This window comes from Macrobrachium nipponense, chromosome 48 (genome assembly GCF_015104395.2).
Source record: "Macrobrachium nipponense isolate FS-2020 chromosome 48, ASM1510439v2, whole genome shotgun sequence".
Lineage (NCBI taxonomy): Eukaryota > Metazoa > Arthropoda > Malacostraca > Decapoda > Palaemonidae > Macrobrachium > Macrobrachium nipponense.
The window spans coordinates 14,891,724-14,917,828 of NC_087223.1; the positions used below are offsets into that span (position 1 = coordinate 14,891,724).

The 26,105-nt window shown below is 45.1% G+C and overlaps 1 protein-coding gene and 1 long non-coding RNA gene across 2 annotated transcripts in view; both read right to left on the bottom strand.

Annotated features, from left to right (window-relative positions):
• Positions 1-15,988, bottom strand: part of LOC135205054 (uncharacterized) — a 57,821-nt gene extending 41,833 nt beyond the window's left edge. Inside the window, exon 1 of the long non-coding RNA XR_010312402.1 lies at positions 15,949-15,988. This is a non-coding gene — a long non-coding RNA (uncharacterized LOC135205054). The remainder of the gene's footprint in view (positions 1-15,948) is intronic.
• LOC135205053 (actin nucleation-promoting factor WASL-like) overlaps positions 1-26,105 on the bottom strand; it is a 250,054-nt gene that overhangs the window by 180,455 nt on the left and 43,494 nt on the right. The window lies entirely within an intron of this gene.

Genomic DNA, 26,105 nt, shown 5'->3' on the forward strand with positions numbered 1-26,105 from the left:
AATTCCTGGGTGTCAAGAGCCCCCTCACCACGTCAAGGTGGTCCCACTTCGAGGGGGATCCCTGAAGTGGGGTTGTTTGAGCAGATACAGACTTTGGGGAAGGAGCCTGGGGAAGTCCACTTAGAGCTTGAGTAGGTCTGGGAACCATTCTTTCCTGGGCCAGAAAGGGGCCACTAGTCATTGACACATTTTGATGAGACTGAAGCCTGTTGATGACTTCTCTCAACATTCCGAAGGGAGGAAAAGCATATACATTGAGGCCCGTCCAATCCAGCAGCATTGCATCTGTTTTCCACACTAGCGGGTCTGGCACCGGAGAACACAAAATCGGGAGAAGATTGTTGCTTGAGGCGGCAAAGAGATCTATCGTTGGCTTCCCCCATAACTTCCACAAATCTAGACATTACTCTCTCGTTCAGCAGTCCATTCCGTCGACAGGGACATGATTTCAAGGGGCTCAGTTTCGTCTGCTAACACGTTCATTCTTCCTTGAATGAACCTCGGGAAGATTGAAATCTTGTGCTCATTCGCCCAGAGGAGGAGAACTCCTGCTATCTTGTTGAGAGAAAAAGTGTGTGTTCCTCCTTGTTTCCGGACGTATGATAGTGCTATGGTGTTGTCAAAAAAGATCTCCACCTTTTAGTGAGGGATATTATTAGAATTGTGCAAATTGTGATACAAGCGTGAAACTTGGCACACTGACTGTTGAAGTTGAAGTGACCCACTGTTTCTCAACCTTTTTTCTGGTGGTGGGCCCCCTTCAATCCAGTGCAAGTTGTTGTGGCCCCTCCATGCCAACTCTGAGTTCTTACCCCCCCCCCACACACACACCCGCCTTCCGTCCATCACCTTAATACGCCTAGGGAAGGTATATTAATGGTTCTAGTTTGAGTAGTACCATGTACTCAAAACACTAATTTCAGGCATGGATCAAATACCAATATTAATTGGAAAATATTTTATTTGAACACTTATCTATTTACAAAAGGAATAAAAAAACAACGGAATACATGTAGGTACAATTGGCTTTATCTTGAAAGGTTTCAGTGGGATCCCTGTGACTGATGCAAGGCTGCCAACTTGTCAATGTTTGGCTTGAAAGCTCTTTTTTCTATGTCAAGGCGATTTCGTGTCTTTGACAGCAGGTACATCACCCGACTGAAACCAGTCTCAACCAAGTAAGACGTGGGAAAGGCAAGTAAGAGCAACTTCACATCTTTCCAGAGTATTGGGTACTTCTTATACACATCTTGATTCATCCACAGCTTCTGGTGTTCCTCACGCTTGAACCTTGCTTGAGCTGTTGTGTTATTCTGAAGTTCAATGAGACTTCCTTGTAGGGTGACATCAACTTCAGATACATCAGCAATGAAGGGATCCACAAACAGTGTGGCACAGTATTTGGAGTAGGTCAGAGAGCGAGTGTCCATATCATTATGCAACTGCTTCAGATGGTCAACATACACTGCTAGGTCATCATCAAGCAGATCGGTGGATATAACTGCTAAGGAAGGAAACTGTGCAAACTCTCGTCTTCCAAGGTTCAACCAGAACAGCTTGAGTTTCCCTTTAAATGTAGTAATTGCCTCCTTGCAGGAAAACATGGTGGAGTTATTTCCTTGAAGCTCTTTGTTCAGAACATTTAGCTTTTCAAATATGTCAGACAGGTAGAAGATGTCACTCTTTGCATCAACAAGTTTCTGTCCAAGTTCTGTCCCACTAAAGAAAGAGATAACACTGTCCCAAAGTGCAACAAAACGGTTCAGGCAATTACCTTTAGAAAGCCACCTGACTTCTGTGTGCAACACAAGTTTTTCAAATTCTTCATTGTTCTTTTCACATAATTGCTGAAAGAGGCGATCTTTCAGTGCACTACTTTTTATCAAGTTGACAGCCTTGATAACATGCCCAAGTGCTTCATGAAGACGTCCTGCTAGGTGCTGCCGGTGAACAACACAGTGCACACAAACGACATTAGGAACAGCTTTTTTTAAGTAAGCACTGAATCCCCGATACCTTCCTATCATAGCAGCAGCGCCATCTGTTGCACAAGCCACAATGTTCTTGAGTGGAATGTTGTTCTCCTCAAAATAGACCTCAAGTTTTTTGAAGATGGATTCTCCTTTAGTGTCAGTCGTTAATTTCAATGCGAAAAGCATTTCTTGACATATTTCATCTACATCAAGAAACCTCACAAATGCCATCAAAAGAGCAGAATTATCAGGTAAAGTTGATTCGTCGAGTTGAAGCGAGAAATCATTCACCTGCAGTTTTGAGATTAATTGGTTTTCAACATCAGCTGCCATCTCATCAATACGGCGTGATACTGAGGAGTTGCTCAGAGGAATAACACTAGTTACCTCTTGTGGACTCTGATTCATGACTGTTGAAAGCACTACAGCCACTGCCGGCATGATCAGAGATTCACCGATAGTATGAGGCTTACCTGCTTTTGCAATCAAATTTGCTATCTTGTAAGAAGCCAACATCCCTCTGTCTACTTTTGCCACTTTTTGGGTTAAACATATGATTCACTGTCATCCTTCCTTGGAACTCATCACGTAATTTCTTGAAGAAATCTAGCGGCTTGTCTTTCTTGTCTTTATGTGCATTCTCCAGATGCTTTTTCAGTTTGCTGGGACGCATACTTTCATTTGAGAGTGAGTCATACACAGCAGGCACATAGGCATTGTAGTATTTTGTGGAGATTCAATGAATCCAAAAGCAAGATATTCGACAGAATACTGTCTGCATTTTTTCTTAGCTGGACTGGTCATGCTTATCTAAAATAAAAACAAACAAAACTCATTAAAACTCAGTACCGCTATTTATTGTCTGGAAATCATTGCCCTCCACATATTCAAACAAGCAAATAAAAAAGCAAAAGCTTATTAGCCATAAAAGATACTCTTACCCCTCCCTCAATAACAAATAAATGTGAATAGATAATAAATTCATGACAATATGTGTGTGTGTGTACTGAGTGTACATGAAAGAGACTGTGTATGTAAGTATAAATGTATGTTTGTACACTGTATGTAAGTATAAATGTATGTTTGTAATGTACATACGTATGTGGATATAAAGTTATCTTTCACAACCTCTTTGGTAGAACTTAAATCAAGTCTCTTCCTCGTAAGTCTATGTTAAACTGAAAGACGGATCTATTATTGAAGAAGAAACAATATAACGGTTATATTATAACCCACATATACCGTTTGCTGTTAAAATTGTTTATAAACATCTTAATGGTTGTCGTTCGGAAGTTTACCAGTCAGCATAATCTTTGATAGTTCAGTCTTTTACCACTCTGCCTGCTAGAGAGAGGGAGAGAGAGAGAGCAGAGAGACGAGAGAGAGAGAGAGAAGAGAGAGAGAGAGAGAGAGAGAGAGAGAGAGAGAGAGAGAGAGAAGAGAGAGAGAGAGAGAGAGAGAGAGAGTTAATGGTTTTTGTCAAGGGTCATAGTTCAGCCTTTTTACTACTCTGCCAGCTAGAGAGAGAGAGAGAGAGTGAAGAGATTGATTGAATATTTCACTGTCTGCAAAAATTACCTGGTATATTGAATTGAATGATTTTCAAACTAAACTCAAGCATATTAATGATTTATTTCAAAAATATTACACATTTATATATTTTGTGGGTCCTAAATTTTCTGTGGCCCCCCATGGCCCCCCATTTTTCAAATTTTGCCTTGTGGCCCCTGAAAGAAAAAATCTCATGGCCCCAAGGGGGCCATATGGCCCACGTTGAGAAACACTTTAAACCTGTACTTTGCAAAATCTCGGGTCCTGGCCAAAAACAAAAATCTTTGTTTTTTCAAGATGGCCACTCCCCCTTTTTTTGTTTTTTCAAAATGGCGTTGTTCACAAATCTTCTCAAGACAAGTATCATCATTTAACTCGACAAAACATTTAAATTAGTCAAGAATTTCTCTACTCATAAATTTGTACAATAATTTGGCATGATAGCAAGTAACCCAAAGGTCATGAAAGCCACTTCCGGTTTCAAAATGGTGGCAAAATGGTAAAAAAGGTCATTTTACTATTTAACGTTAATGATTGCAAATTCTGGCTGCAACCATTCCACAAGTACAATTTACCTTATTACGATACAAAATAGCCACAGTAGACTGCTTTTTATCGATCTTGACAGTTACATGAACATAATCCTGTACAAGAAAGCCCAGAGCGATAGCACTTGCAGTTACCAACTCAGTTTGATTTTTTGCACCCACATTTCAACAGTTCCTGACAAGATGCAGCAACAGAAGGGATCGATGTCCATTTGGGTTTCCATGTTTCACTGTCTTTATCTTTCACCCAACCCCAAATATCAGGACTAGGCACCTCTTGATTTTTATTCAAAACTTGACCCCAAACATGCCCACCTTGGTATGCTGATCTCTTGATGTGCTGTCTTAAAGCATCCTTAGTTGGAGGGATTGCATCAATTCAAAACGAGATTCATTGACTGCAAATGTAGTTGTTGCCGGGCGTACATTATGCATATAAAAGCTTCAAGGATTTCTATGTCAGACTCTGATATTAAATCTGGTAACGTACCAAGGCAAATGAATGCAAAATAATCTATGCACAAAGGGAACTTGGTTTACTAGACAATAATTGTTTATCAATACAGCTAAGATATGTGTGTCTACAGGCCGAGGGTTTATCCTTTTACCCCTTGAAACTGGCACTTTATTTGTATGGGATCCGACTGAGTTCGACGATGGCGTTCCTACACTCAGCCCGATCGTTCATCCATTGTAATTTAACACCCGTGTGATATGTACACCATCCGGAGGTAGTATGCCCATTCCTCCTTGACTCGGCTATCCCGCGTCAGCACACCCTGTCAATTCAGGTACAACTCTATGGTTGTACAAAGGGGCAAACCATAAAGTATTTGGTAGACTCATATTGAGCTTACAATGAATCCCATGCCGATTATCAATAGGCAACAATTTACACCTGTGTGCCCTGTAGTGCATGTACGTAAATGGATCTTATTTTTTTGTGCCCACCTGCAAATACTATTTGATATTATTATGAAATTTTAATGTAGGAGCAACAACAAAAAATATTATTCATTTGTTTTGTTTTGAATGCATGTTGAAATACCAAAAAAGTCATGTTTAAGTGGTGAAAATTGTGTTTTTTATTCTTATTTTTTGTGCATGCACAATACAAAACTATTACAAACTAACTTATTATTGAATATTGGACACTCTAGAAAGAAAGTACATCAATTAATTCACCAGGTTTACTCAAAAGAAAATTACAGATATTTGAAGTCGATATTTCAGATTTCTTCCATTGCAAAAACTGCCATGTTAAAAAATTGGGTGGCCAATGTGAAAAAATTCATTATTGGGGGGGGGGGGGGGGGGAGGGGGGCCAAGAGTTTGAAAGTGTATAAAAAACAGTTTAGTGGGCCCTTTGTGCAAAATTTCATGCTTGTATCATGATTTGCACAATTACCTTGATTATCTGGGATATTATCCTCCACTATTTCTTCCAGCGACCAGAGGAGTAAACGCTTGAAGTCCTAAAAGAATCGCCTTCAATTTATTCAGATTTATGTGTAAGGGCCTTATCCTGCTCTGTCCAAAGACCTGAGGCCCTCCTGTTTCCTAGTAGAACTCCCCATCCCTTGTCCAACGCAACCGAGTAGAACTCTAGGTCGGGGTTTGACGTTACTAGGGAAAGACCTTCTTGGAGTCTCTCCTTTGACAACCACCAACGAAGATCTGCTTTGATCTCTTCCATCAAAGGGGAAAACCCGTGAGTCTGGTTGAGTCTTCAGGTTTCAGTTCACTTTTAGAAAGAATTGGAGAAACCTCATATGGAGGCGAATTAAGGTTATGGAAACCTTCCACTGGACAAGGATTCCGAGGAGGCCCATCCAATCCATCACTGAGCACGACGGCGAACAAGGAACTTTTGAACTGTCATAAGGCATGATTCTATCTTCTTCGGGGAGGAAAAAAACATGATATTGTTAAGATACAATAAAGTTTGTTCAATACTTACCTGGCAGATATATATATAGCTGTATTCTTGAAGTCCGACAGAATTTCTAAAAAAAACGTTACGACACGTCGTAGTGGGAGTTAGGGTGGTTAGTACCCATTCCCGTTCCCGCCGCTGGGAGGCGGGTATCAGGAACCATTCCATTTTCTATCAGATTTCTATCTCCACTGTCCCTGAGGGGAGGTGGGTGGGTACTAAAAATATATATATCTGCCAGGTAAGTATGACAAACTTTATTGTATCTTAACAATATCATTTTGTTCATGAAACTTACCTGTCAGATATATATATAGCTGAATCCCACCTTTGGCGGTGGGGAGAGACAGAAAAAGGATTTTAGAAAATATAAATGTATATGATTGACATCTTGGTTCCTTACCTGTTAGCATAGCTGACTTCGTGATTACTGTCACCCAAGCCTGCTTCTGCTTTACTAGAGTTACCAACAAGGTAGTGACCTATGTAGTTGGTGCGCTCTAGATGATCTGTCAACGGGGACGGGACCACAATGTGACTAGACCATGACCATACTTCCGAGGGCAACGAGGCAAAAACCACCACCTAAGTTAGCCTAACAACAAACTCCCATATACCAAAGGCTAAAGGAAGGGACGACTGTACTCGGCAGCCGACCCTACAACCATAAACATACAAATATTTAAAACTCACCTACCCTTTTCTATGGGAAAGGATGAGTGCTACCTCCTGCCCCCAAAATAGTGTCTGCGGCGACGTATGGTCCGAGAGAGTAACAGCTTTCATAGGTCGTTTCTCACCTCCCGTAGGTAGTGAGAGGCGAACACTGAGTTACTCCTCCAAAAAGTAGCACTTAAAAATGTCTTTAAGGAGACCATGTTTTTCTGAAAGGCTATTGAGGTCGAAATAGCCCTTACTTCGTGCGCGTTAACTTTAAGTATCTTCAAGTCACTGTCTTTGCAAGAAGCGTGCGCCTCTTTAATGGTGTTTCTTAAAAAGAATGCCAGTGCATTCTGGACATGGGCATGTTTGGTCTCTTGACCGAACACCATAAGTTCTCTGCAGAACCTCGGCAATCCTTCGTTCTACGAATATACTCTCAGAGCCCTAACAGGACACAGACTCTTCTGGCTCTTGACCAATGATCTCAGCCATACCCTTGATCTCGATGTTCTAGGCCACGGATTGGAAGGGTTTTTCGTTTTTGGACCAGAAACGACATATTCAAAGAGCAGACTGCATTATGCCCTTTGAAACCGACGTGTTTGCTGATAGCCTGTATTTCGCTAACTCTCTTCGCCGTCCGCCAGAGCAGGTTAGGAATCCAGTTTTTCTTCGTCAAATCTCGTAGAGACGAAGATGAAAGAGGTTCAAAACGATTTGACATCAAATATTTTTAGGACCACATCCAGGTTCCACGAAGGTAGCTTCGGTAGTGGTACCTTGGTCGTCTCGAAAGATCTAATAGATCATGGAGATCCCTATTTGTTAGCGAGGTCAAGACCTCATGGCGAAAGACTACAGATAGAACGCTTCTGTAGCCTTTAATAGTTGACACTGCCAACTTTAGATCTTGTTCAGATAAAGCAAGAAGTCGGCGATCTGGCTCACAGAGGTAGTGGTAGAGGAAACTCCTTTTCTCTTGCACCAACTTCTAAAGGCTGCCCACTTCGATTGGTAAACCGCGATTGATGATGGTCTCCTCGCGGTGGCGATAGCTTTAGCCACTGATTTCGAAAAAACCTCTCGCTCTGGGCCAACTTTTGGATAGTCTGAACGCAGTCAGACTCAGAGCGGAGAGGTTTTTGTGGGTACCTCTCGAAGTGGGGCTGTTTGAGTAGATCTCTCCTTAACGGAAGAGATCTCGGATAATCCACTAGGTAGAACATCACCTCTGTGAACCAGATCGCTGCGGGCCAAAAGGGGGCGATTAAGGTCAACCTCGTCCCCTCCGATGCTGCAAATTTTCTCATCACCTCCCCCAGGATCTTGAAGGGGGGAAAAAGCGTAGAGATCCAGGCCCGTCCAATCCCATAGAAGGGCGTCTACTGCTACTGCTCCCGGATCGAGAACCGGGGAGCAATACAGAGGAAGTCTCGCCGTCCTTGATGTTGCGAAGATGTCCACTAAGGGGCATCCCCAAAGACCCCACAGTTCCTGGCATACTTCTTGATTGAGAGTCCACTCTGTCGGCAATAACTGTCCTTGTCGACTGAGGAGATCTGCCCGGACGTTCTCGACTCCGGCAATGAATCTTGTCAATATGTGACTTCTCTCTCCTTCGCCCAAAGCAGGATCTCTTTTGCTACGACGGGAGACTTTGTTCTGGAAGAACTGGAGCGCTAATTGAACCGCTGCCAGCTCTTTGAAGTTGATATGCCAGGTTACCTGTCCCCTCTCCAGGTACCTGCCACTTCCTCCCTCCTAGAGTTGCTCCCCACCCCGTGGATGACGCGTCGGGAGAACAACACTAGGTCGGGGTTCTGAAGCTTGAGGGATACGCCCTCTGCAGCTTCCACGGATCGAGCCACCATCTTAGATGGTTCTTCACCTCTTCCGAGATGTTTAACTTCATGTCGAAGTTGTCCTTTTCTGTCCAGCTGTCCGACAGAAAGAACTGAAGAGGTCGGAGGTGTAGCCTCCCCAGGGAAACAAACTTCTCAGCGAGGAAAATGGTCCCCAGCAGACTCATCCATTCCCTCACTGAGCATGAATCTTTCCCTAGAAAGGCTGACACTTTTTCTATGCCTTGTTGCTGACGTTCCTGGGACGGAAAAGCCCGAAAAGCCACTGAATCCATCTGAATCCCCAGATACACGATGGACTGTGTTGGGGTCAGATGTGACTTCTCGAAGTTCACCAGAAGTCCCAGGGACGCAGCTAAAGACAGCGTCGTCTTCAAATCCTTCAGGCACCGGGTCTGCGAGGAGGCTCGTATGAGCCAGTCGTCTAGATAGAGCGAGATTCTGATGTTGGAAAGATGGAGCCACCTCGCCACGTTCTTCATTAAGATGGTGAAGATAAAAAGGAGCCGTACTCAGTCCGAAACAAAGAGCCCTGAATTGAAAGACCTTCCTTTCAATACGAACCGAAGGTACTTCATCGATTGGGGATGTATCGGGACGTGAAAGTAGGCGTCCTGGGGAGGTCGAGTGATACCATCCAATCTCCAGGTCTTAAGGCCCCCCGAGAACTGACTGAGGTGTCTCCATCTTGAACCTCTGCTTCTCTATAAAGAGGTTTAGACGACTTTACATCCAAGACGGGCCGCCACCTCCGATTGTTTCGGTACAAGAAACAATCTGTTGTAAAATCCTGGCGTTGCCAGGTCTAAAACCTGTTCCACTGCTCTTTTCTCGAGCATCTGCTCGAGCAGGTCGAAAAGAATCTTTCGCTTTGTTAGCGGATACTGATGGGGACAAGTCCCTGGGAGTGGAAGTCAACGGGGGCGGCTTATGAAAGGGATCTTGTAACCCTTCTCTATGACGTCGAGAGACCAGGTGTCTGCTCTCTACTCTCCAGGCTTCTGCAAACAACTGCAGCCTGGCTCCTACCGGTGACTGAAGGCACGAGTCTCTCACTTCTTACCCCTAGACTTGGAAGGGGCTCTACCTCTAGGAAGGCTTCTTCCTCGAGGAGACGATCTAGCGGAAGTCCCTCCACGAAAGGGCTTCGCTTTCTAAACTGTTGCGTTCCTGACGACGTTGAAGGGCCAGCCGGACGTCTCGAAGACTGAGCCAACAGGTCTTGTGTGGCTTTCTCCTGCAGACTCACTGCCAGATCCTTCACCATAGCTTGGGGGAAAGAGATGACTCGAGAAGGGAGCATACAAAAGTTCTGTCCTCTGAGCGGGAGAGACAGACTTAGCCGCGAAGTTGCAATAAAGCGACCTTTTCTTAAGAACCCCTGCTGAAAAATGAGAGGCTAACTCCTCTGAGCCATCCCTGACGGCCATTGTCCATGCATGACAATACACTGGACAGCTCCCCCAAGCTGATCGAGTCTGGCTTACGAGATTGGTTGTCTAAGGCCCTCCAAGACACCAGTCTAAAAAGTTGAAAACTTCTAAGGACCTAAAATAGTCCCTTCTTAAAAGATGGTCCAGTTCGGAAGTCGTCCAAGAAACCTTAGCCGATGCTAAAAGGGCCCTCCTTGAGGCATCCACCACGCTGGCGAAATCACCTTGAGCCGACGTAGGAACCTTCAATCCTAATTCCTCGCCTGTCTCATACCACATCCCTGCCTTACGCTAAGTCTAGACGGAGGAGGCGGGGGAGGGCGAAAGTAGTTCTTCCTTTTGCTTTCCTAGACTCCATCCAGGCGTTTACCTTCCGGAAAGCTCTTTTCGTAGATAAACGACGTCTTCATCTTCACGAAACCTGGAGACTTACTTGTCTTCGACGACGAAAACTGAGAAGGAGGAGAAGGAGGAGCAGCTGGCTGAAAAGTATCGCCAAACGAATCACGAAGTAGTCGAGCCAAAAAACTTGATAATCTGACGAGGCAGACATAGCAGGTTGATCATCATCAACATCCTCCGAAGAACGCTAAGTTCTCCTTCTTCCCTACCCGAGTGCAAGTCCGAAGGAAGAGGCAGAAGTCCTTTAGCTCCAAGTCTCCTATTCTGAACGATGAAAAGAAGACGAGGGTAACGGATCCTTAACAATAACAGGATCAGGAGTCACTTTAGAGGCGAACGTGCCAAAGTCTCGGGAACCACATCCTAGTGACAGCGAACTTCCACATTCGCGTCCACAGAGGTCTTACTAGAACGTCTACGAGCGTCCATCTGAGCGTCCAATGTAGCGTTCTCTCGAGCGTCAAATCAGCGTCCAACCGAGCGTCCAGCGAAGCGTCCAACGGAGCGTCCATCAAAGAGACTCTTCTACCGTCCCGCGAAGCGTCTTCGAACGTCCAGCGAAGAAACTTGATCCACTGCCCGACTAACATAACGTTGAGCGTCCCACACTGTCATGTCGCAGAGGTGCAGAACGCAAATCGTCGTCAGCAGAAGCGTCGAAGTCGGAACGCGAGCGTCCTCTCTACGGTTGAAGGGAGAGGAGCATGCAGAGAACTCTCTCTAACTTGGCGTCTACCGTCAAACTCTAGCTGAACCCTGGGGAGCAAAACGACGTCTAGAGGGCGAAATATCAGAAGACGGGGGACGAAAAAGGAGCCATTGGAGAGAAGATGCTTAGATCTCTTGATAGGTAGTCTATCGTCTTTCCTTCGACGCGGGGACCGGTCTTCCTTCGTTTCAGTAAAGCGTCCAGTTTGCCGCTGCATCACAATGATGATCTCCGTCTGAGATGTCTCCTTACGCGGAGACGAGCTGCGCTTGTGAGAAGGAGAGGGGACGAGGGACGCCTTCTTCCTTCTCCCAGGAACAGCCTTGGCTCTAGAGCGACTGGGGCGCTCGAGGGGCGTCATCGTCGGATGACGTCCTATACTTCTTCTGGGGCGGAAAAGCTACGCTTTCCGGAGAAGAATGCCACTCAGACATAGCATGACGTGAAGCGTCCAGCTCTTGAAGAGTCCTCTTCAGAGGTCGCGAATCCGATCGAGATTCCCACCCCTTGCGCGGGGAGGACGACGTGCGGAAGACGAGAAACAATCTTTAAGGATACGTGCTCGAGCACGCTCCTTAGCAGCCTGGGAAGCGTCCACAGGAACTGCTGAAGGGACGCCAGATCGGTGGGGGTTCCCCGTAACACTCCTTCGGCCTTCGACATGCCCTCTCCCTGAGTCCTGGGAGTCCGGCAGAGGTCCCAGCCTAGAGGCGCTATAGGGCCGATCTGACGCCCCCTCCACTTCACTAGGGGCACTATCACTGCACTTATTTTGCCTGTTTTCAAGGGCAAGCACTTTAGATTCAAGCGTCTTCAATGAATCTAGAATAAGCGAAAGGGCATTACCCTCCGCAGACACCACTTGAGGGCCCGAAGGCAACACTACAGGGTTAGGAGAAACAAAATCTGAAAGGAGGGTTAGAAGGGGATACATTAATACCCTGTCTGCTACCCGACTTACTCCTGGAGGAAGACCTCCTAATCCTATCACGTTCTAACTTCTTAACGTAGGATCATACGTCTTCCATTGCAAATCATCTAAGCTTTCACACTCATTACAGCGCAAATCAAATCTACACTCTTGCCCCCTACACCCTTTACACAATGTGTGAGGATCAACCAAGGCTTTTGGAAGCCTAACCTTGCATTCCCACTTTCGAGCACACCCTGGCGCTAGCAGAACTACATCCAGACATTTTTAAGGGAAAAATCTAAGCCAAAATCAAAAAACAGTCCAAATCACATATGCCAGCTATCGATCCAATCAAAAAACCAAAAAGTCAAGAGGATACTCAAGCAATATGAAAAGTTTTCCAAAATCCTGAGGCGGAGGTGTGTAAACAGGTGTTTACGACACCGGCGACAGAAGAAATCTGATAGAAAATGGGAATGGTTCCTGATACCCGCCTCCCAGCGGCGGGAATGGGTACTAACCACCCTACCTCCCACTACGTGTGTCGTAAGTTTTAGAAATTTCTGTCGGACTTCAGAGAATACAGCTATATATATATCTGACAGGTAAGTTTCATGAACAAACCACAAAGCTAGTGTCCAGAATCATCCCTAAATAAGGAATCCTCTGTGTTCGGAGACAATTGGGACTTCTCGAGATTTATTTGAATTCCCAATTGTTGAGTCAGATTTAATGTCCTTTCTAAGTCCTTCACACACTCACCACTGGATTTGGACCTCAGTAGCCAGTCGCCTAAGTAAAAAGCTGCAATGATTCCCATCAGGTGCAGCCTTTTCCCTATAGGAGAGATACGAGTGAATACTTGGGAACTGTTGATAGTCGAAGCAGAGGGCTCAGAATTAGAACTCCCTCTTTTTGAAGACGAGTCTCAGAAATTTCTTGGACTCCTGATGAATTGGGAAATGAAAGTATGCATCTTCCATGTTGAGAGACACCATCCAGTCACCCGGTTGGAGAGCTGACATCACCACTGACGGTTTCCATCCAAAACTTCATCTTTTGCATGAAGAAGTTCAATGCGCTCACATCTAATATGGGCCTCTAGCCAGAAGCCTTGGGGACTACTAAAAGTAGAAGTCTGGGGAGAGTTCTTGTCCGTTACTTCTTCTACAGCTTTCTTGTTGATGAGTGCTTCTACCTCTGTGACTAATGCCAAAGCTCTCCTGATCCCTTCAAGTACGCTGTCAAAACAGATGGGTACATGGGACAGCGGAGGGTCTTGCACAAAAGGGATCGCTTATCCTTTCTCTCAGCACTTGGACTACCCACTGCTCTGCTCCTCTCTGACTCCAGTCCTCCCAAAAAATAATGGAAGTCTGGCCCCTACAGGTGTGTGAAGGACCTCCAGATTACTTGTCTGACTGCTTGAAGGGAGGTTTCTTGGTGGACTTTTGCTGGCGTGCGCAAGTCAGAATCCTTGGCCTATTCTGCCACCTAGTTTTGCAGCCTCAAAAGAAAAGGATGCTTCTGCAGAGGGGAAGCTTTAGCTCCTGTGATAGGGCGATAGGGGGATCCTTATGGTGCTAACTGACTGTATTAACAGATGCGCTTGTCGACCTTCTCCAGGTCTCTGATAGACCTGTTGAATTGTCTGTTCTGGAAACAGGTGGGTACTTACAGAGGGGAGAGAACATCAAAGCAGACTTTTGGTTTGTCGTAACTCCCCTGGACTCAAAATAACACCACAGTTCTCTCATTTTTAGGATACCCATCATGAAGAGTACAGCAAGCTCCCCCAAACATCTCTCACACCCATTATCTGCACAGGGACAAAACGTTCAAGCCAGTCCGATGAAAACTAAAACTCCTCTTCTAGGGATTGACATTCTTCAATCTTTCCTGGCTAACGCAGCATTAGTCCAGTCTAGAAAACTTAATACTTCTATCACCTTAAACAAGTTGCGTACCAGGTGACCGAAATCGGTGGAACAGAACATTATCTTCGCAGCCGAAACGCCGCTCTCCTATTGCCTCCACTATACCTGAGAAGTCCCTTGAGAGGAGGCAGAAACTCCAAGGCGAAGGAACTTCTCCTGTCACGTAGAACCTAAATCTTATTCTGTAATTTCAGAGGGGGATAGGTGAAAGAGGCTTGTCTAACTCCCATTTTTTGGACAGTCACTCGTCTGCTTCCTTGAATACTCTTTTTGCCGACTGAGACAGAACCAGTTTCGGCAATCCTGAAGACGGCACCTTTCCACCTTCACAAATATCGACGGTGAGGACGAAGGTGAAGCTGGCTCAAAACAGTCTGGGTACGTAGTCAGTTAAAACCTCAACAGACTGGAATATGCTGAAGAAGATATTGACTCTTGATCTTGAGCTTCATCCCCCGTAAGAACCGATGATACACCGTCTTCCTCTCCTTGAGAGGTCGTCGCTTTCTTCAAGAACACCCCATCAGTTCTTGTAGCTGCTGCTTGTAAGTTCTAAAAGGCAAATCATGTCCTGGAGCACTGGTTTGTTTCGGGACTTCCGACGTCGATGTCAAATGTCAAAGTCGTTGCTGTCAATCAGCTCTTCTTTTAAGATGAGCGGTTAGTAAGCGAAGCGCTACGAGCGCGGAGGCAACAGAGTCGAAACACCTTCCAGCATACTGCAAGGGGAGTTGAGAGCATAAAAGCGAAACTGCTGCTCAGCGACGCGAGCCTGCGCCTGTCGACAGCCGGGGACTACACTCTCTGTCGACTGATGAAACTCCTGAAAATCTTGTGCAGGCGCAAAACTGCAGGATGGCTGGGGCCTCCAGCTCTCTTGACTTCTTCACAAGCAGAATCGTACTGTCCGGTAAAAAACTGCACCTCACTCACCTCTATGCCTTTCCAGCAGCATTTAGTCGACAACCACGAGTCGACAAGATCAAAGGAGTCAGTGACTGCCCATGGGGCTAACCCTTCCAGTCTCCCTTCGACCTCCGGTATGTCTTCTCCCAGGTGCGGGGGAGTGGGACAGTGACCTTTGTCTAGGAGAACTGGGGGGACGGTCAGCCACCTCCTCGAACACAACACTGACACCTTAGCACAACACTGGACTTTTCACTAGCACTCGACTTCTCCATGAACGTGCAGAAAGACAAACCTAAATCCACTATGGATTTAGCCAAAAATCTCAAACCTTTGTCCATTTTGGACTCTACATAGGTAATGGTGTTAGGATAGGAACCAAGGGCTACCTGGACTGGAGTTACAGGCAATGAAGTAGGAGGACTATCAATCGGAGAAATGTTACACAAGGGGAAGAAAGAGAAGCCTTCTTCGCCTCTAAAGGGAAAGGAGATGACTCAACCTAGGCTTACTACCAGCTCTAATAGCTGCTTCCTCTTTCTATCTTTCTCCATCTTTTCTAAATGAGCCTTAAAAGTCTTCCACCCCTGCTCATTTAAATCCTGGCAATCAGCACAAGTTAAGTCTTTATACTACAACATTGCCCCCTACAATTAAACACACTTGGAGTGCAGATTGTGACAAAGCTTAGGCATTCTTGTTTGGCAGCCATCGCTACAAAACCTAACTGATGACAAACTAGAGGTGACATATTAAGCTAAACTCCAAGCGGATTGAAAGATAATGAAGCAGCTGACCAGCAAAAATAACAATTTGTACTTCACCAAATATGACACAAAAATCCAATATGGCGATGAAAGTTGAACTACAAAGAAAACCCACAGGTGTTAATCTTGTGGGCGGCAGAAAACAAATTGACGGTAGTTAGCTAAGCAGTACCGGGATTCCCGAAAGTGGGTAGGACCTGTATCACCTATGCAAATGATGGCAGCGCTGCTGGTCCCAGGAAATTTGAATTTTCGACTGCCAGGTAAGAAAGCTTACAGCTTTGTAATTGTTTGGTAAATCACTTACGTGAAAGAGTAATTATGACAAAAAAGAAGCGTGTACAGTACCTGACATCTAGCTCCAAGCAATCTACATACAATTTCATTTCCTCTTGTGTTACAGGCAGAGAAAAAACACTCATCAGTAGGCAGCTGTTTTCCCAAAACTCATCTTGACAGTCTTTCTCTCACAACTGAATCTGGTTAAAAATCACCACCTGTAAAATGTGAAGTTTATTATTAATTATATAATGAGATAAGTAGCAAATGAAAGACTAACAATAATTGATCCTTGTTTCCTCATCTCTGCAAAGCCTTTTCCCAAATCTAGCAATGAGAGCAGGTACATATTTCAAATAAATGTACTGTACCTCTGGTTAACATGTGAGTGACAATTTCATTTTTGGGAGGGAAGGGAGGTAGATCCATTTCTCTCTCATTATGCAAAATGCAAAATTTTCACAAAAACCACAATTTTTGAAAGTAAATTGTATTTTTCCTAACTATACAAACCTGAGCTCCTTTACATTAGGAATTACTTTTCAGCGTAGGCTGAAATACTGCCGTTAAATTCTTGAACAAGGTGGTTAGGCACTAAGTACCATCTGGTAGACAGGTAAGCCCGCTGCCCGGATGTCAACACTCCACTTTACCTTTCACCCAGGTTTCAGATTGAGGGGTGGCATGAGGTGGGCATTAATGTAAAGAGCCTCAGATTTGTATAGTTAGGAAAAATACAATTTACTTTCAAAAAATTGTGATTTGTTCGTACAAGATATGCAAACCCTCAGTCCTTTACATAAGGAAGACTTACTGATTGGTGGGAGGAATGAATGAGTGAGCCTCTACAGCTGACTGGTGCTCTGCGCACCTGGGCTATTCCTCCTGGCTGTAAGAGTGACGGGGAGTGCCCTGCCTCTGACAACTTAATCGGAGTGTAGGAGCTGCATGATCAAAAGTCAGACTTCTGAGCCTTTTCAACATGAGTGAGGAATTGCAAACCCATCGGAAAAAGGAAAAAGGGCTGGGAAGAATATTTAGAGAAGAGACATTAATGCAAAGTTCTGGGAAGGGTTTGCATTATTGTCAGCTCCCATTCCTCCCCTTGCTAGAGGAAGGAGCGGGAGCTTGCTTTACGATTATGATAAGAAAAATAGAAGGAAGCTCGATGTTTAAGTTTACTGAATCAATCGCCCGACCAATTAGTGTAAGTTCGAGTCCTATCCTCAACCTGAAGGAAGAGGAGTAGAAGGATGAGGAAGGTAAGGTGGAGAGGCCAGTCACTCTTGCATCCTTCTTATCTTTAGAACCGCACACCATAGGCGAGATGCAACTTGTCCTCTTGAAGGAGACAGGTAAGCAAAACACGACCCGTGAGTATACACCACCATCCAAGTCTAAGGAGAGAGTTTCAAGGACCTGTGAGCAGACCCGAAAGAAGAAAGATATAATTATGTTGGGATAGACCTCATCTATCTTCCGGTTTCTACATATTCTTCGAAGTGATGAAATGTACCCAGCCATTGGACGTATCCAACTGCAGAGAAGTCTCTCACAATCTCGTAAGACTTGGAGAAATACGTGTCATTGCATTGGACACTTTGCATTGGCAGCCTGCAGTGGATAAGGCATCGACATTCAATGAAGGGTGTCGATCCTTTATATGTACAGAAACACACCAATAGGACAAAGTAATGACTGATCTGGATCAACCAATAAAAAGTCCACAGCATAGGAGATCACGAAGGATTCAGACTCGTCAACAGATGCCGACTGATTGAGCTGCCACACATCCGAGACATGGTCACAACATGAAACCTATTGAATGCTTATGCTGAGAACAACCATACAAATCGTCTATCTTGTTTGCCAACAATGTTGAGAGACGAGATGATGATTCTCACGAGGCAAATGCAATGCACATTACCGACGAGTCAAGTTGCCTTCTAGAGACCGAGGTCCCTGTGATGGCAAGAGTTTTCTCATCAGTGGTTGAATCTCACCCAAGGAGAAATAAATCTATATTACTTAGTGAACGACTAAGGTGAATACAGACCTACGTCATACACCTGAACCGAGAGAAGTAAACTCTCATGATTCTGATCATGGAAAAAGTTCTGTCAACGACACCAACCAGTGAAGACAATTTTAATTCCTGTTGTTTTACAGTGGACTGGATAAGTTATTCCGCCATTTCATTGCTGCTCGGTGAGAAAGTCAGAGCTTGCAATGAAGGCAGAGTCTTTCAGTAATGAAAAACAGGGATTGTACTGCCTGACGAACTGCTTCTTGTGGGCTGGATCACGAAGGAAGTTTCTATTTACTTTGGAAGCAAAGCTAGTCAGGTGGAGAACAGGCAAAGTTTTTCCATTATTTCATTTTACAATTTCGGGGTGAACAAAGAATAGCTGACCCCCTACAAATTAGGAAATGTAATTTAGAGGACAAAACTCAAATTGTCTGAAGAAAATCATTGTGCGTCATCACAGCAGCCAATGGGGCAGATGCGATGGAACAGAAGACTTGGCTACAGACTTTTGTTATACTGTTGGGTAAACAGAAAGATGATAACTAGTCTAATAAGATATATCTCTGTCTGAAAAACTTTGCCAATGGCAAATGTGTGCAGGAAAGATGGGGATTATGCGAGAATTCCTCGACAGAGGAGAAACAATACCAAACTGAAAAGAATCTCGGAGAGCGAGCAGTGACCGAGGTAGAGCCGTATACCACTTGCTCAACTTGTTTTATACTGAGCTGCGTTCAGCTAGAACCATCAAGCGCAAAAAAAAATACACTCAAGCATTTGCATTTCAACCGAAATGGAAGGGAAGAAAACCTTCCTGTTTGGTGATAATGCAAAGGCTGTGGTGCTGTTGGGAAACAATACGACTAGTTATCTCAAAATCAAAACCAGTTAACTCTAGAGAAGACCGAAAGGCTGTCCTGAGCTTCAGGTCACATACCAGAAGAATAACTTACAGATATTTGCCTACTACTTGGACAATTGCAACTGATAAGAGAAGCATGTTGCAAGAGCAACATACTATAGCTGGTTCACTTAAGATAGATTCCTGGATGAGCCATATGCTTAAGAGGCGTTTGTTTGGCGGCCGATGATTGGCTGGTACTGCGAGTAGGCAGCTCCCAGCCAATCAGCGCCTGCCAAACAAACGTTCCCTCGTAGGCATAGGGCTCACCCAAGAATCTACCTTAAGTGAAACCAGCTATAGTATATGGTAGGGGTTTCCTGTAACTACACTCTAGCCTAATTCTTCTACCATTTAAGGGACAAGAATAAGGTACTGGAAGCAGACCAACCTTCATTCTCTAATGAAGAAAGCGAAGGCGAAGTTTTCCCGAAGGAAGGAACTTCTATGGTGATAACAGGATACCGAAGACGAACTAGTTCAAGCGAACTGGATGTTCCGAAAACTGGTAGCACTGGAGAGGCATTCAAACTCTCGGTGCTATCCATCCCGAACAGATTGACGTATGTTCGGTAAGACCCTAGGATTGAGCCAAAAACAGTCTCTCGGGTTCGAATTCCAAGGAGTAAACTCCACTGAATTCCTCTTATTTCCTTGTTCATTCTGGTATAACCAAGAAGTAAAGGGAAAAAAAAGAGAGAAGGATTGACTGTTATTGCCCGTTCTTCTCTATCCCAAGGGTGACCGCGTACTGAGGCGAATACGGGGGGAACACTGTACTGCTGAATGCTTGCTGAAGGAAGATATCTTGCCTGAAGGAAGATATCTTCCTTCAGCAGCAGTACAGTGGTCCCCGTATTCGCGGGGATGCGTATACCAGACACCCCCGCGAATAGTTAGAATCCGCGAATGTTTGGAACCCCTATAAAAACGATAAAACAGCCTATTTTGTTAGTTAAAACTTAAGAAAAACCACTAAAATTTTCATACTTGGTTTTTTAATAGTTATATCACAAAAGTGCATTTTATGATGAAATTGATAACAAAACCAGGAATTTGTGGATATTTCTCATAGAAAAATAACGCGAATGCACGAATTTTCCACGAATAATGCAGGGAAACGTTCCCGAGAGAAATCCGCGAATGTGTGAGTCCGCGAATCCGGAGAACGCGAATACGGGGGTCCACTGTACTTCCTTCGAACACTAGAAATTCCAGGAATTTAATGGCTTAGCGAGACTTCCGAGTTCATAATAACAATTACCGGGAATGTCTGTCTCGACAGTGTGTTGGGAAATTACAGGAAAACAAAAACACTCTTGAGACACCAGAAATTCCAAGAAATCTGAGCATTTGGCGAGATTCCCAATTATCGTAGTAACAACTATCAGGAATTCTCGTCTCGCCCACTCTGGATTGTGGTCTTGCCCAAGTGTTTGCAGATCATAGAAGACAAAAACACTCAGAGAGTGCTAGAAATTCCGAAGAATTTTAAGAGCTCGGCGAAATCCCCCAAATTTCGTCAGACAATCATCGGGATGTGGTCCTCACCGATTCCCGTAGAAATCGAGAAGGAATGGGCAAGATCCTTCCACAACGACATGGACTTAAGTCCGGTAGGACCCAAAGGTCCCTCCAGGAACGCAGTCCCTGACACTGAATCCTACAAAGGGCACTCTGCAGGATCCCTCCCATTCATGTCACCCCTCCTGGCGTAGCCATAGGAAGAGAGGGAATTGGGGAGGAAGACTGGATGCTCTTGCTCACTTTGCCAGTGGAACTAGCAGCCAGAGAAGCGAGTCACGGGCAGCCATCAAACTGCAATGATGGCCGCTCCAAGAGTCTAGGAAACATTACCGTCTGGAGAAAATGTTTTCCCAAGGAGGGTTACGAAACTCGTACTGTAGGCGAAACGTCTACCACCATCGTGACTGTCGTCTGGGTGGGGCTGAGCGTGCACCTGATAGGAGAGAGTTGATACCGTCCTCCGACACGTCCCAGTCCTCGTCGAGGCCGAAACCTCTCAAGAGGACCGAAGGGGGAACCCACACTGGTCTCTGCGTGCGCGGTCCAGCGGGACCGTCATGTGAACAGTGGTGATGGTCACTCCGTGAGTCTAGGAAAGTGTCATCGTCCTCACCAGGCCGCCCCCACCCCACCCAACCCCCACCCCCGCCGATATCCTCCAACCACTTGAGCGTATGATGTTCGGTCCCCAAGACCGAACCAGGCTCATAGGCTCTTGTGGCCGGACCGTAAGAAGCGCACTCCTCACAGTCACTCCTGTTCACCTCATTCCTCCCAGTGTAGCCCAAGGAGGTTGAAGGGACAGGTGAGGGAGATCTGACGCTCCTACCCTGCCTACCAGCAGAACCGGTAGGCTGGGAGGACTGCAGGCGATCGCCAAGCCACGGTGGTGATCGAGCTGCAGGTCTGGACCAGTGGTGTCCTTGCGGAGAAGCACTGGACCAAGGACGGTAGCATTGGTCTCGTGCGTTAGGGGAACTGCTACCAGCCACTAACACAGTCCCAGAAGCAGCCGAAGCTGTTCCTGGAGACCAGGGGGGGATCTCTTCCCAGCCTCGCCACATAAGTGACCGTATGCTTAGTGACGCTTGTGAGCGAGTGGCCAAGACGGTTCCTGGTCCGGAGGTAGAACCTCTGGAGCCGGGAGTGGAGGTACCAGCGGTGGCTGGTACCTCCACAGTCCCCGTCTTCTTCTTTCCTGAGGAAGGAGAGACGGGCCCCGTTCCCAGAGGAACGGGAGGACCAGCGGAAGACCCACCTGTCTCACCGGAGCGAGACAGACCCTTAGAAGTCTCTGCGCAAGACTTCTTAGTGGGGGGCAAGGCCACCTTCTTCTTCCTCGGTTGGGGGGCCTTGGAAGTCGAAGGGGAAGAGGTGGCAGAAGACGACGATGAAGATGACGACGACACCTTCCTCTTCCTCAGGACAGCAGAAGGTTCTCCCATCCAGGACGGGTCTGTGGCAGCTGCCGAAGCAGCAGGCCTGGGAAGGAGGACCTGAAGGAGCAGCAGTGGAGAGGACAATTCCCCGAGGGGGGTTACGAAACTCTCGTATGGCAGGCGAAGCGTCTGCCACCACCGAGAATGGTCGGTTGTGAGAACGTGACCGTTGTCTGGGTGGGGCTTAGCGTGCACCTGACTGGAGAGAGCCGATACCGTCTTCTGGCTCGTCCAAGTCCTCAACGAGGCCGAAACCTCTCAAGAGGAATGGATGGGGAGCCTCCAACGGTCGCTGGTGGATGCCGCGGGACAGTCACATCAACCCTGGGAACCGAGCAATCACCGTGAGAGCGATCACTGGCAAGGCGCGAGTCACCTGAGCGACTCGCTCCTTTCTTCCACCCTGTACCCAAGTCATGACGGTGAGTGGACTCAGCATCAATGACTCTGGATGCACATGAATCCGAAGATTACGTGCACTCGGGGACTCGCAAACGAGCGCCCGGCATGGAACTAGTCTTAGGGGCAGAACTTCTAGGACTAGCAGCAGAAGTGCGAACCGAAGTTTGCTCTTCTATGGCTCCCGACACGCTAGACCCTGCGGACAGCGTGACGGTTCCCGTTCCCGAAGGGATGGGATTGCCAGTGGAAGACCCAACCGCCTCCTCAGTTGAGGAGACAGACCCTTAGAACTCCCGTGACGAGACTTCTTAGGGGGGGAGACAACCTTCTCCTTACGGCAAAGAGCCTTAGGAGTCGAAGGGGTGGACTGATGAAAATATGATGATCTCGAAGAGGAGGATGACGACACCTGACGAGCTCTCTTCCTCTTTGATTCCTCTAAATTCTGCAATACTTCTACCAACAGGAATAGTTAAGCATCACAGGGCAGCGGCGTAAAGTTTCATCCAGTGACGTAACTCCAGGGTAGTAGTGTAAATGAATATGATTACCAGCAGGGGATCAGTACACACACCTGAGGATCAGTATCACAACATGCTACAAGTCACAGGTACAATTCCAAGGTTGGGATAACTAATACAAAGAGCTATCCAACCAATACTGCTGTAAACACAATCACCACTGTTAGTCTGTAAAATAAAGAAAAAATTATTTAAAAGAAATAAGGATATCTCTCGCATCCAAGGGCACTGCCCTCCAAAGTGAGAGGTGATCCCCCAACACCAACACCACAAGCCCCCTCTTCTACCTTCGTCCAATAGTAAGTGAAAGGATGAAGGAGAAGAGTAATTACCTGAAAAAAAACTGGAAGAAGATAATTACCTGAAAAAACAAAACAAAGGACAAACTCTGGAAGAAGAGTAATTACCTGACAAAAAAAACAAACCTCTGTAAGTTCCACTAAACGTAATTCAAAAGTCAAGCGTAAATTTCGGATGAATACTTATCTCGTTACAGGATCAGTATCACTCACGTTAAATACATGTCTCGTCCTCACGATAAATACATATCTCGTCCTCACGTTAAAGGGCGAAAGTACGTAAATAATAAAAATGTTGGCATACCTTTGCCGCCGACTCTTAACACAAAGTAGAAAGGCGGCTATAAAGGCAAGCACAAAAAGTGGGTTTGCATATGAATTGAATCGATTGAATTCAATATTAATATCAAACACCGTATATACATATTATTTAAAAAACAAAAAGAAAGATCCCACCATGAAAATGATCAATGGCCAGTCAGCAAGAGCTCACAAAAACATCTTCATCGGAAGACAGCCGAAGGCAAAGTGGAGTGTTTACATCCGGGCAGGCTGGCCTACCCGCCTGCCACACGGTAGTTACTGCCTAACCATCTTGTTCAAGAGTTTAACAGCCGTAATTCCAGCTACAGCGAAAGTAATTCCTTATGTAAAGGACAAAGGGTTTGAATATTGTGTAGGAACAAATACATATTAGAGCAATTTTATCATTATTGCATTACTATGACAACTTGAATTCATGGAAACAGTTTGTAAATGCATCGGCGTATGTGTGAAGCTCCAGTAAATTGGCAACGATGAGTCATTTTGCCATCTGCTCGTATCTACTTTAGAAATACGTATGTATCTGTAATTTTTCGGGGTCTATTATCCCAAAAAAGGGATAATAGACATGAATTAAATAAACATTTTGAAGTAACAAAGTAAAGTTAAACTAAATAATGAGTAAAGTAAACAATTAAGGGAATAAAGCTTTGCACCTCATGAATCGTGTAGTAGTGTGCTGCCCGCAACTGTGTTTGTGGAGTGAGTGCTTAGGAACCAGGAATTGCAATGTAGTTAAAGTACAATTTGGAGTGAATTAAGACCAAAATATGTATAATTACAATCAAATATGCACTGTGGAGTTCCTGTTGTGATGGCAGTAAGGATAAAACCACCGATTACAAGGTAAAAATGAATTTCAGTTCAAACCATGACCCCAGGAATAAGAAGTTTCATACTTTCACTAATATAGGCAACAAAATTTTGTTTTATTGTGCTGATTACAACTGCAATCTTGAGTAAGATCAATGAACGTTACATATATACGCTAACATTGTTCAAATGAGTGCTGAGAAAGCTAGGAAAGATGTTGGATCATTTGTGGATACGAATGGCACCTCAGTCGGTGGACACCATATCGGATTTAAAAACTGCCTTGAAAACATATTTTACAAAGAGCTCCCATGCTTATTTTAGTTTGTATGGCGTTTTCATATATCACATTATATTGATGAAACTTCAATCTTTTGAATGGTAGGCTTAAAGATGTAGGGGGAACAACCGATGGGACTAGCGGATCCAGTTTCCACCGCTTTTGAAGCCACCCTCCGAAAAAGTACTTTAACACATCCTGACACAGGAGATGGTCATCAGTCACGAGTTGTTGGTGGTGAGAGAAGGAGCTTGAGACCTCTATTCTCCTTTCAAAGTACAGTAATACTTTGGGTTACGAACCGATTAGTATACGAATTTTTTAACTTACGAAGTGACGCCCTCATTCTGGAATACGAATTTCACTTGGAATACGAATGCGCGAATTTCCATCATGGGAGGCCGCCTGCTTTGTTTACATCGGACATCGGATGAGCGTGGGATCTGCGAACGCATTTTTTTCGGCCAAAACTTAACGCCTGCTTTGTTTACATGGACATCGGATGAGCGTGGGATCTCTGCGAACGCATTTTTTTCGGCCAAAACTAACGAGGGTCACGTGACTTCCTCCCACGCATCCCTTGACCTTTTTAAACCATAACTCTTTCACTATCTCGCTGGCGGTAAGATTGAACGCATCAGTCCGTGATACGCTCTCAAATTTGCTTAGTGATTTGCGCACGTGTTGTGTTTCCGTGATAGTGCTTATACATTACTATTACCCAAATACTAAAGACAATGGCTCCCAAGGTGACGAAGGCAAGCAGCAAGAAGGAAAGCATAAGAAAGAAGAAGATGATTACAGTCGAAATGAAGAAGGAAATTATCCAAAATGCATGATAAAGGCGAGCGTGTGTAAAGACATTGCAGCATTCTTCAAGCGGTCGCAATCAACGATCTGCACTATTTTGAAGAAAAAGGAAGAATTAAAGCCAGTAAAGCATCAAAAGGTGTCACAGTATTGACGAAACAACGGCCTATATTCTCGACGATGTAGAAAATTTGCTCATGGTTTGGATAAACGAGAAGCAGCTGGCAGGAGATTCCGTAAGTGAGAGCATCATTTGCGAAAAGGCTCGTAAAAGTGCAACAAATTTGTTTATCGATAATGGGGTGGGTAATTCTATAAAATTTTAAAGAACAGGCAAAAGCAAGCCTCCATAGAAAAATATTTTTTCAATATTGTGAAAGACGACACAGTCCGCGTAAGCGTAAAATTAGTGATCGTAGTGAACGGTGCTCTCTAGAGAAAGAACCAGAAAGTCTTCCAGAAGTGTTCATGGAGGGAGATTCCCCCCCCCCCCCCCCACCCCCCCCCCCCCCCCAAGCCCTACCCCTCTCTCTCCTCCCCTTCCCCTCCTCCCGTCTCCGTCAAGCAGCAGCCACACTCGCCAAAGGTAAAGTTCAGGTTTTACTGTGCATGCATATTAAATCTAGAGTTTATATTTAATTTCATTCTTCAATTTTATAATTTTATGTAATTCCTACACGAATTTTAAACCTTAGTGAACAAAAATAAATGGAAAAATATGAATTGAAATGGTCATTCATGGTCGGGTGGAACGCATTATTTGCTTTTTTATAACATTCTTCTGGGATCCATCCAGGTTACGAATTTTTTTTTTAGATTACGAAGCAGGTTCTGGAACGGATTAAATTCGTAACCCAAGGTATTACTGTATGTATTTTCTC